The following is a 12,500-nucleotide window of genomic DNA, read 5'->3' on the forward strand; positions in this document are numbered from 1 at the left end:
GGAGAGAGAGGGAAGTGGAGGAAGGAGGGAAAGGGGAGAGGAAAGGAGGAGAGGGAGGAAGGGAAGGGGGTAAGCAGACGGAAGGAGAAATGGAGAGAGAAAGACAAAAGGGAGGGATGGTGTACGGAAAGAGAGGAAGAAAGGGAGAAGGAAGGAGGGAAGGGAAGTGGGAGACATCGCAAAGGGGAGAAGAGAGACACGGAAAAAAAACAGGAGAATAAGAGAACGAGAATGAGACAGTGAATTGAAAAAAAACAATTCCTTATTAGTGAAGAAATCAAGACACATTTTTCTTTTTTTTTTGCACATTCGTTGAAAAAGAAAAAAAAAAAAAAACGAGAAAAAAGTGGTAATAATAAACTTCTACTCCGTCTTGCACCTTAGTATCAAAACTCCATCAACGGCTATTAAAAAAAAAGAAAGAAAAAAAGAAAAGAAGAGGTAATAATGAGTTAGAAAGAGATTAATGGAGAGACGACGGGGGAAGGAGGAGGAGAGGGAGAGTGGATGAAAGAGAGAATGAGTTAAAAAGAAGGACAGACAAAAAGAGAGAGAGAGAGAGAGAGAGAGAGAGATAGAGGGAGAGATAGAGATAGAGAGAGAGAGAGAGAGAGAGAGAGAGAGAGAGAGAGAGAGAGAGAGAGAGACAGAGAGAGAGAGAGAGAGAGAGAGAGAGAAAGAAAAAGAAAGAAGAGAAAGAAAATAAATAAAGAAAGAGACAGAAAGACAGGCAAACAGAAATACAAAAAGACATACAAACAAACATACAAAACAAAACAGACAAAGACCAACACAATACAAGCTTCCTGAATCAAATCAGAACATCCTGCTTCAACAAAAATCTCCATTATACCCCTTTTATATAAATCCAAAGAAACAGACATGGAAATAATCTTTCAAATCACAGGAACGTAACAAAGGAAGAGAAAGGTTGAAAACAGCTGTTCACTGGCACTCTGGACTAATTTGCTCCCCCGAGGCAAGCTGAGATAAAGAGGAAATGGGGTCAAAATAAGAGTAAGTGGGATGAAAAAAGAGTAAATGGGATGAAAATCAGAGAGAGAGAGAGAGAGAGAGAGAGAGAGAGAGAGAGAGAGAGAGAGAGAGAGAGAGAGAGAGAGAGAGAGAGAGAGAGAGAGAGAGAGAGAGATATATTATTAGAGAGAGAGAGAGACATATATAATAGAGAGAGAGAGAGAGAGAGAGAGAGAGAGAGAGAGAGAGAGAGAGAGACGAAGATGATAGGTAGACAGATAGATACAGATATCTGTGTGCGTGTGTGAAGACAGACAGATCAAATTTATAGACAGATAACTAGATACAAATATGTGCATGTATGGCTAGATAGATAGGTAGACAGACACAACAATAGATATAGATACATACCGTTTATATATGTTTTATGTATATGAAGACACATGAACATATCACATGAGAGAGAGAGAGAATGAGACATAGGCAATCATAGAGTGAAAGGGGGAGAGAGAGAGAGACAATGATAATGTGAAAGAGAAAGGACGAGAGAGAGACAAACAAACACAAAGAAAGAAAGAGAATAAGAGAAAGAACAGCATAAGAGAAAATAAAAAAAAGGTTTTCTCGAGGTTAGAATTTTTCTCCTTTTTCATCCCATCTCTCGTTCTGTCTCTCTATCTCCTCCTCTTTACCATCTATCGTTCTTTACCCATCTATCGTTCTCTATCACAATCCTCCTCTTTACCCATCTATCGTTCTCTACTCATCTATCGTTCTTTATCACAATCCTCCTCTTTACCCATCTATCGTTCTCTACTCATCTATCGTTCTTTATCACAATCCTCCTCTTTACCCATCTATTGCTCTTTACCCATCTATCGTTCTTTATCACAATCCTCCTCTTTACCCATCTATTGCTCTTTACCCATCTATCGTTCTTTATCACAATCCTCCTCTTTACCCATCTATTGCTCTTTACCCATCTATAGTTCTTTACCCATCTATCAGTCTCTACCACAGTCCTCCTCTTTACCCATCTATCGTTATGTCTCTCTATCACAATCCTCCTCTTTACCCATCTATCGGTCTCTACCACAGTCCTCCTCTTTACCCATCTATCGTTCTTTGCCCATCTATCGTTCTCTATCACAATCCTCCTCTTTACACATCTATCGTTGTCTATCACAATACTCCTCTTTACACATCTATCGGTCTCTACCACAGTCCTCCTCTTTACCCATCTATCGTTCTTTACCACAGTCCTCCTCTTTATCCATCTATCGGTCTCTTCCCATCTATCGTTCTTTATCCATCTATCGCTCTTTATCCATCTATCGCTCTTTATCCATCTATCGGTCTCCTCCCATCTATCGTTCTTTATCCATCTATCGTTCTCTATCGCAATCCTCCTCTTTACCCATCTATCGTTCTCTATCGCAATCCTCCTCTTTACCCATCTATCGTTCTTTACCCATCTATCGGTCTTTACCCATCTATCGTTCTCTATCACAATCCTCTTCTTTACCCATCTATCGTTCTCTTCCCATCTATCGTTCTTTACCATCTATCGTTCTTTACCCATCTATCGTTCTTTACCCATCTATCGTTCTTTATCCATCTATCGTTCTCTATCGCAATTCTTCCCCGGGTTTTCCTTCGCCAATCCTCTTGAGATTTAGACAAAGTTCCCCACTAAAGCAACATCACATTTTAATTACCTTTCGCTGGAAGATCTCATCCGGCTCGCATTACCTGGAGGGAGAGAAAAGGGAGAAAGAATAATGAGTTAATGGAACGAAAATTAGAATGGGAGTTTAGGTATATATGTATATTTTTTTTATTTTTTTTTTTGGGGGAGGAGGTGGTGGTGGGGGGTCGGGGTAATTTTTTTTTTTAGGGGGGGAGGGGGTGTTGCGTAATAAGAGTAGATTCTATAAATAGGATCATGTTTTTTTTTTTTAAGGTTTTATTATAGTTTTCAAGTAGTATTACCTAGACATATTTCAAATATCTTTATGATTATTTTTATCGTACTATACAAAATAGTTAAGAAATTCTACCAGTTTGGGGAGACATGTCAACCTAATACATTATTTAGAATCCCATCTACAACCTCATAAAAATCAACAGCCATAACCTCACTCTCACTTGACCTAGTTCAGGACTTAAAAAAAAAAGAATAATGAAATAAAAAAAATAAAAATTTTCAGGCCCATCACACAAAAACAATAGTCACCTTCACAATCCTGTTACAACACCCTCCCCCCCCTCCCCTCCCATCCCCCTTTGTATTTAATGGTTTGACAAAATATAGATCGGACAACGTAAAACTACTCCACTAATAGTTGTGCATTCGCTAAATCGACAACAGATTCTCTATAAAAGGCCAACGGTAAATCTGAGTGTGTAGTGTAGAAAAAAAATATATGAGTGAGTGAATAAAAAAGGAGAGAGAGGGAGGAGGAAAGAGAGGAAAGGAGGGAGAAAGGGAAGGAAAGAGGGAGGAAGGAGGGAGGGAGGGAGGGAGGGAGGGAGGGAGGGAGGAGGGAGGGAGCAAGAGAGAGAGAGAGAGAGAGAGAGAGAGAGAGAGAGAGAGAAGAGAGAGAGAGAGAGAGAGAGAGAGAGAGAGAAGAGAGAGAGAGAGAGAGAGAGAGAGAGAGAGAGAGAGAGAGAGAGAGAAAGAGGAAGAGAGAGAGAGAATGAAAAATAGACATAGAGTAAAAGGGAAAGAGACAGACAATGATAATATGAAAGAGAGAGAGAAAAACAAACACAAAAAAGAAATAAGATAAGAGAGAGAAAAAAAAAACAGCATAAGAAAAATAAGATAAAATGTTTTTTTTTCTGTGGCTAGAATCCTCTCAGGTTATGGCAGGTCATGGATCCTGCTCTGAATTTAACTCTATTCCTCTGTCGAATAAACGATTTAAAACCCGAAGCATCAGTATTCAGAACGCTATCTATACATCATACCAATACATCTACGTGTTTTTCTTAGTCCATGAAAATAAAACATTTACAAAAAGGAAAAGAAAAGGAAAGGAAAAACAAACAAACAAACAGACAAACAAACGAAAAACAGAAATCGCAATCTTCTGTAATTTCACACCGCAACTTGAAAGAAAAAAAAAAAACTTTTTCTTTTTGACACTCGAAGGAAACGAACTGCAAAGTTGTATTTGTTTTTTATTCTTGAAGTAAAAGTAAACTATGACAAACATTATTATCATTTTTATGGTATCATTATCATTATCTTTATCATCATCATTATTACTATCATTATCATCACTATTATTATTATTATTATTATGATTAGTCACGTATCCATCATACGTATGATATTTATTACTATTATTATCATTATCATACTTTATTGCTATCGTTGTTGTTAATGTTGTTATAGTTATTGTCACTGTCATTGCGATTATTATAAATATTATTATTATCATCATTATTATTATTATCATTATCATTATTACCATTATTATCATTGCTATTATTATCATTATCATCATTATAAACAAACATCATGTTAATTATATAATCGAATATACTATAACTCGCGTAAATCATAACTATTTACAACTTTTATACCTCCATAAATCGTGTTGGTAAGTTTATCTTGTAGTTATAACGGTTTTATATCACAACCTCTGGACGTCTTCACAGATAGCCAAATAAACAGGGCGAGAGTCATAGGATATGATAGATAAATAGATCAATAGATAATGAAAAATACGTATAACGGAAACAAAAAAGAAGACAGATATTACCGATATGAAAAGAATGGTGAGATTAAGCAATGGAAGATAGATAGATACACAGATAGTTAATGAAATGTACATATAACATAAACAACGCAGACAATACTGATAAAAAGCAATGAAAACTAAACAACAAAAAGCAGACGCACACATACACACACGCACCCACACACACACACACACACACACACATACGTACACAAAAGAACACACACACACACACACACACACACGCACGTACACAAAAGAACACACACACACACACACACACACACCCACACACACACACACACACACAAATACACACACACAGACACACACACACACACACCAACACACACACACAGACACACGCACACAAACACGTACACACCCACACACCCACCCACACACACACACACACACACACACTCCCACACACACACCCACACACACACACACACCCACACACACACACACACACACACACACACACACACACACACACACACACACACACACACACGTACACAAAAGAACACACACTTTCCACTGCCCTTTCGCCCGTCCGTTTCTTACAGGAGCGAAGAAGGTTCTCGAGACACCTGAACACCTCTGCAAAAGTTTCTCAGCTGTTCTGTGAAGTATTTCGGTACAACGGTCTAAGGACGAAATTACCTTCTTTTGTGTGCCGTTATAAGGAGGTTGTGAAATGGCTCGTTTGGCTTTTACGGAACGAGGATCAAAGTGATGCCTCTTTTTTTGGTTATGTTTTTTTTTTCTCTCTCTCTCTCTCTTTTCTTTCCTTTAAATTTCTTCTTTCTTCTCCATCCTCTGGTTATTAGGTATTTTTCTTTTTTTCTTTTTATTTCTTCTTCTTTCTTCTTCTTATTATTATTTTCCCTTTTGCATCGCCTTCTTCTGACTTTCTGATTTATTTATTTACTTATTTATCTATTTATTTATTATTATTATTATTATCATTTTTTTTTTTTTTTGCTTCGCCTTGCTGGATTTCAGTTGTTTAAAATCTTTAACATAACATTGTTGAAAGTTTCACCAAATACGAGAAAAAATACAAACACACAATTGCCTACAAAGTGATGAGAGAGAAAAAAATACTTGTCTCTTTTTTGGAATTTTTGAAGATTCCTTAAAAAAAAAAAAATAAAAATGGACATCTAGAGTAAATACAGTAAGAACAAACACCAAATCTCACCCAAAAGGTCGAGATTTATTTTCGAAAATTTAAACACATTTCGTTCTTTAAGAGTGCACTCGCTTTTGTTATTTACTCGTGTGAACTCTTTGCGTTATCTTTCTTCGCAGTTGTTTTCTCTACGTGCTTTATCAGTCATTCTTTTTCCAGCTGTTTTTAGGAGTCTTTGCCTTGAGTTCTGCTGGTTTTTGTTGTCATTTTGATTCCTTTATTTATGTTTTCGATCGTGGATCGTTCTCTCTTCTGTCTGTTTGTGACTCACTCTCTGTCTGTTTGTCACAATGTAAATATATATATATATATATATATATATATATATATATATATATATATATATATATATATATATATATATATATATATATATATATATATATATATATATATATATATATATATATATATGATTTCTTTTGATATATATATATATATATATATATATATATATATATATATATATATATATATATATATATATATATATATATATATATATATATATATATATGATCTGTTGATCTCTGTCTCATCTCTTTCATATCTCTCTCTCTCTCTCTCTCTCTCTCTCTCTCTCTCTCTCTCTCTCTCTCTCTCTGTTCACATATCTCTACTCTCTCTCTCCTCTGCTCTCTTGCTCTCCTCTCTCTCTCTCTCTCTCTGTTCACAATCTCTCTTTCTCTCTCTCTCTCTCTCTCTCTCTCTCTCTCTTTCTCTCTCTCTCTCTCTCTCTCTCTCTCTACTCTCTCTCTCTCTCTCTCACACTCTCTCCTCCCTCTCACTCCCTCTACTCCCACAACCCCTCTCCCTCTCCCTCACTTCCTCCTCTCCTTCTCCCTTTCCCTCACCCTCTCCCACTCCCCCTTCCCCTCCCTCTCTCTCTCTCCCTCTGCCCTTCCCCCCTTTTCCTCACCTCTCTCCCTCCCTCTCTCAAACCCACACACAAACCATAACTCCACCCTACTCTTCCCCATCAGTGTAACAGACAACCCCCGGACATTGATATAACTGCAGCCACGGAATAAATTCTGCTGGGTGGACGGAGCCAGCGTTTATAGTGCTAGAACGGATCCTTTTGATGACTTGGCTGTATTGGATCCAGGAAAGTCGGCCTGTGATGGATGTGAAAGAATCACTCGCAGGGCCCGAAGAGTCACCTGTGGTTCAGATCCCTTTTTTGTTTTTTGTTTTGTTTTTTTTGTCTCGTGGTATGGACAGATTGGTTATTTTTTATTTATTGTTTTGTATGTTATTTTTTAACTTTCTTTTTCCTTGTATAATAATATACATGTTTAATTATGTACATGCATTTATATAATATAATACAATATAATATACGAATGTATTTATATATACATATATATGGGTGTGTGATTATATATACACAGTTATATATATATATATATATATATATATATATATATATATATATATATATATATATATATATATTCTAACCTTCATTATGAATCTAATAAATGTTTGTTATTTTACTGAATTGTTTATGTAAGCATCAGATTGGTAAGAAAATTATGATTTATTAATGAGATTACAACATCCACAGAATCTATCAATATCAATTTTACTGGAACATTTATCGATAACAAAGAATGTTTAAAATATTGAACAGTCAATGTAATTATTGAAAGAAAAAGATATATCAAGGGGTAGGAATGTCAAATTCTCTTATCGGTATCAAAATTTGACAATGAATTAATCACACTGTATTATTCATACCCAATTTATGAAAACATTTGAGCCTGAAAAGAAAATGTGCAACATAACACTTCACAATAAAGAACTTTTTTCTTTTCTTCAAGACTCCACGAATTTTCTTTACTTCATATTCTATCAAAATTCATCCATTTTCCTACTCCACTTTCTTTCTTTTACGTTTTCATTTATTCCTTTTTTATTCGAATTCATTTCGTCTTCTTTTATTCTTTATCTGAACAAAACACTTCACAATAAATAACTTTTTCTTTTCTTCAAGACTCTTTTCTTTACTTCATGTTCTATCAAAATTCATCCATTTCCTTCTCCATTTTCTTTCTTTTACGTTTTTATTTATTCTTTTCTATTCGATATCATTTCTTCTTCTTTTATTCCTTATCCGAACTGCGCAGTATCATGGAATCCATTGGTTTTGGTCGGATGTATCGAGAGAAAAAATAAACAAAAAATGGTAGCTAGTCTGCTGTGCTTTCCACCTTGAAAATAGTCCGTAGTCTTGGGAGATTTATGTACATAGGCAGAAGCGAAGTGAAAGATACAGAGAGAGGAAGAAATATAGAGACAGGTAAAGTCATACAGATAGAAATATAAAAGTTGGAAGGGGAGAGGAGAGAAAGGATGAATGAGATACACAGGGAGGGAGGGAGAGAGAGAGAGGTAGAGATAGCGAGAGAGAGAGAGAGAGAGACAGACAGACAGACAGACAGACAGACAGACAGACAGACAGAACAAGACGAACTAGAGACCAGGGTCAGAGAGAGACAGACAGACAGAGAATTATTTACACAGATTTGTATCAGTGTCTCTCTCTCTCTCTCTCTCTCTCTCTCTCTCTTATATAAATATATACTGTATATATATATATATATATATCCATGCATGTATATATATATATATATATATATATATATATATATATATATATATATATATATATATATATATAACATATATATATGTATAAAGAGAGAGAGAGAGATGAGATAAAGAGAGAGAGAGAGAGAGAGAGAGAGAGAGAGAGAGAGAGAGAGAGAGAGTGAGACAGACAGAGAGAGAAAGAGAGAGAGACACAAGTTATAGACATATACATTTTCATAAATGTATATACAAAAGAGAGAGAGAGAAAGAGGGAGAGAGAAGTGAATAAAAAGCAAAGTTTCAAAATAAGTAAGTCTACCTCAAAGAAAAATAATAATAATTTCCTGACAGAAGCAACCCCATTTTCTATGACACTTCGCACTGGCGGTGAACCTCTTAAATGTATTCTCGATTTCAGTGACGATGCGGATCAGTACTATAACCGCTTAACTCATCCCTGTGATCTTTCATATAATTCATGTATTACTACGCGCTCGTGAAGACAATTATTTTGAAAATTTCAGCGTCTGATTTCCCAAATTTAAGTATTTTACGCCTTCCTTTATTTTATTACTTATTATTATAATTATTATTATTTGTAAATATGATTAATTAGCATGGATTTTCAGTGTATCAGTATTTTTTCATGTAATTTCGGATAAAATGTAACCTCTTTTATTTGTGATCGTATTAATCAATGGAAATGTGAAAGCATTCGTGATGAATAAATAAATCTTCTACCAAACCATTTAAAATTTCCCTCCTTAATTTTTTTTCCTTTCCTCTCATTCCTTCCATTCCCCACCGCCCTTTCCCTTCCCCCTTATCCCCATCCCTCTCCCTCTTTCTATCCTTCCCCCCTCCTCATCTCGCTTTCTCCCCCCCCGCCCTTCGCTCATCCTATCCTACCCCCCACCTCATCTCCCACCCCCTCCTCCTCCCCACTCATCCCTCCAACCTCCCTCCCTCCCCCTCCCCCATACACCCCCACAACCCCCCACCCACAATCACCCAATCCATCCAACTTAAAAAAAAAAAAAAAAAAAAAAAAAGCGAAAAAACGAAAACTAAAAAAAAAAAAAAAAAAAAAAAAAAAAAAACTCACTCTGCATACTCAAGGAGAGGCAATAACGTCAACTTTCTCTCAAGGCATCGCTCACCCTCGCCTCCCCGTCCGCTCGGCGAAGGTAACCTAATTTCTCACGGTTTGTTAGCATAGAGGCGACGAGGTGAGACGCCGTGGATGTAAATGGGGATACAGTTCATAGATGGCGTTGGCGTTTGTGGCTCTGTGTGGACGGGTTCTTTGGAATTGGCTTTTAGACCTAATTGGAATTAGGTCTTGGGAATTGGGTCTTTGGAATTAGGTCTTTGGAATTGGGTCTTGGGAATTAGGTCTTGGGTATTGGGGCATTGGAAATGGTTCTTTGGAATTGGGTCTTTGGAATTGGGTCTTGGGAATTGGGTTGGAATTAGGTCTTTGGAATTGGGTCTTTGGAATTGGGTCTTTGGAATTGGAATTGGGTCTTTGGAATTGGGTCTGTGGAATTAGGTCTTGGGAATTGGGTCTTGGGAATTAGGTCTTTGGAATTAGGTCTTTGGAATTAGGTCCGTGGAATTAGGTCTTTGGAATTAGGTCTTTGGAATTGGGTCTTTGGAATTAGGTCTTTGGAATTAGGTCTTTGGAATTGGGTGTTTGGAATTGGGTCTTGGGAATTAGGTCTTGGGAACTGGGTCTTGGGAATTAGGTCTTGGGAATTGGGTCTTGGGAATTAGGTCTTGGGAATTGGGTATTGGGAATTAGGTCTTGGGAATTGGGTCTTGGGAATTAGGTCTTTGGAATTGGGTCTTTGGAATTAGGCCTTGGGTATTGGGTCTTGGGAATTAGGTCTTTGGAATTGGGTCTTGGGAATTGGCTCTGTGGAATTGGGTCTTTGGAATTAGGCCTTTGGAATTAGGTCTTGGGAATTAGGTCTTTGAAATTAGGTCTTGGGAATTAGGTCTTTGGAATTGGGTCTTTGGAATTGGGTCTTTGGAATTGGGTCTTTGGAATTAGGTCTTTGGAATTAGGTCTTGGGAATTAGGTCTTTGGAATTGGGTCTTGGGAATTAGGTCTTGGGAATTAGGTCTTTGGAATTGGCTCTATGGAATTAGGTCTTTGGAATTGGGTCTTTGGAATTGGGTCTTTGGAATTGGTTCTTTGGAATTAGGTCTTTGGAATTGGCGCTTTGGAATTGGGTCTGTGGAATTAGGTCTTTGGAATTGGGTCTGTGGAATTGGGTCTTGGGAATTGGGTCTATGGAATTAGGTCTTTGGAATTAGGTCTTTGGAATAAGGTCTTTGGAATTAGGTCTTGGGTATTGGGTCTTGGGAATTGGGTCTTGGGAATTGGCTCTGTGGAATTAGGTCTTGGGAATTGGGTCTTTGGAATTAGGTCTTTGGAATTAGGTCTTGGAAATTGGGTCTTTGGAATTGGCTCTATGGAATTAGGTCCTTGGAATTAGGTCCTTGGAATTAGGTCTTTGGAATTGGGTCTTTGGAATTGGGTCTTTGGAATTAGGTCTTTGGAATTGGTTCTTGGGAATTAGGTCTTTGGAATTGGCTCTATGGAATTGGTTCTTTGGAATTGGGTCTTGGGAATTAGGTCTTGGGAATTGGGGCTTTGGAATTAGGTCTTGGGAATTGGGTCTTTGGAATTGGCTCTATGGAATTAGGTCTTTGGAATTGGGTCTTGGGAATTAGGTCTTGGGAATTGGGTCTATGGAATTGGGTCTTTGGAATTAGGTCTTTGGAATTAGGTCTTTGAAATTTGGTCTTTGGAAAAGGGTGTGTGGAATTGGCTCTCTGGAATTGGCTCTTTGGAATTGGCTCTTAGGAATTGGCTCTTAGGAATTGGCTCTTTGGAATTGGGTCTTTCGAAAGGACTCTTGGGGAGTTAGATCTTTGACCTGGGTTCTAACGAACTGGCTCTATGGAATTGGCTCTTTCAAATTGGGTCTTTGGAGTAGGTAGGATCTTTGGAATTGCCTCTTTGGAACTAGCTCTTAGGAATTGGCCCTTAGGAATTAGCTCCTTGGAATTGGGCCTTTCGGAAGGGCTCTTTGGAACTGGCTCTCTGAACTTGGCCCTTAGGAATTGGCTCCTTGGAATTGGCTCTTTGGAACTGGCTCTTAGGAATTGGCCCTTAGGAATTGGCTCCTTGGAATTGGATCCTTGGAATTGGGCCTTTCGGAAGGGCTCTTTGGAATTGGCTCTTTGGAGTCGACTCTATAGAAATGGGTCTTTGACGTTTCGTGTCTTTGCGTGCGTTTGGAAGGGAGTGTGTTCTGTGTGTGTGTGTGTGTGTGTGTGTGTTTGTGTGTGAGTGTGTGTGTATGTGTGTGTGTGTGTGTGTATGTGTGTGTGTGTGAGTGTGTGTGTGTGTGGTCGTGTGTGTGGGTTCGTGTGTGTGTTTGTGTGTGGTTCGTGTGTGTGTGCATGTGTGTGTGTGTGTGTGTGTGTGTGTGTGTATGTGTGTGTGTGTGTGTGTGTGTGTGTGTGTGTTTGTGTGTGAGTGTGTGTGTATGTGTGTGTGTGTGTGTGTATGTGTGTGTGTGTGAGTGTGTGTGTGTGTGGTCGTGTGTATGCGTTCGTGTGTGTGTTTGTGTGTGATTAGTGAATTCCTTCTTTTCCTCTTTAATGCATTATCACCTTCTTCCTCTAATTAACATCCTTACTCTATATTTCTCTTCCTCTCCTTTCTTCTCCCTCGTCGTTCCTTCTTCTCATTCTGTTTCCTCTTCTCCTCATTACACCCTTCTTTCATCTCATTTTTCCTTCTTCCTTTTTTATCAATCTTCTCCTTCTTCCTTTTATCAATCTTCTCCTCCTTCCTTTTTTATCCAATCTTCTCCTTTTTCCTTTTTTATCAAATCTTCTCCTTCTTCCTTTTTTATCCAATCTTCTCCTTTTTCCTTTTTTACCCAATCTTCTTC

The sequence above is a fragment of the Penaeus vannamei genome, chromosome 4 (assembly GCF_042767895.1).
Source record: "Penaeus vannamei isolate JL-2024 chromosome 4, ASM4276789v1, whole genome shotgun sequence".
Lineage (NCBI taxonomy): Eukaryota > Metazoa > Arthropoda > Malacostraca > Decapoda > Penaeidae > Penaeus > Penaeus vannamei.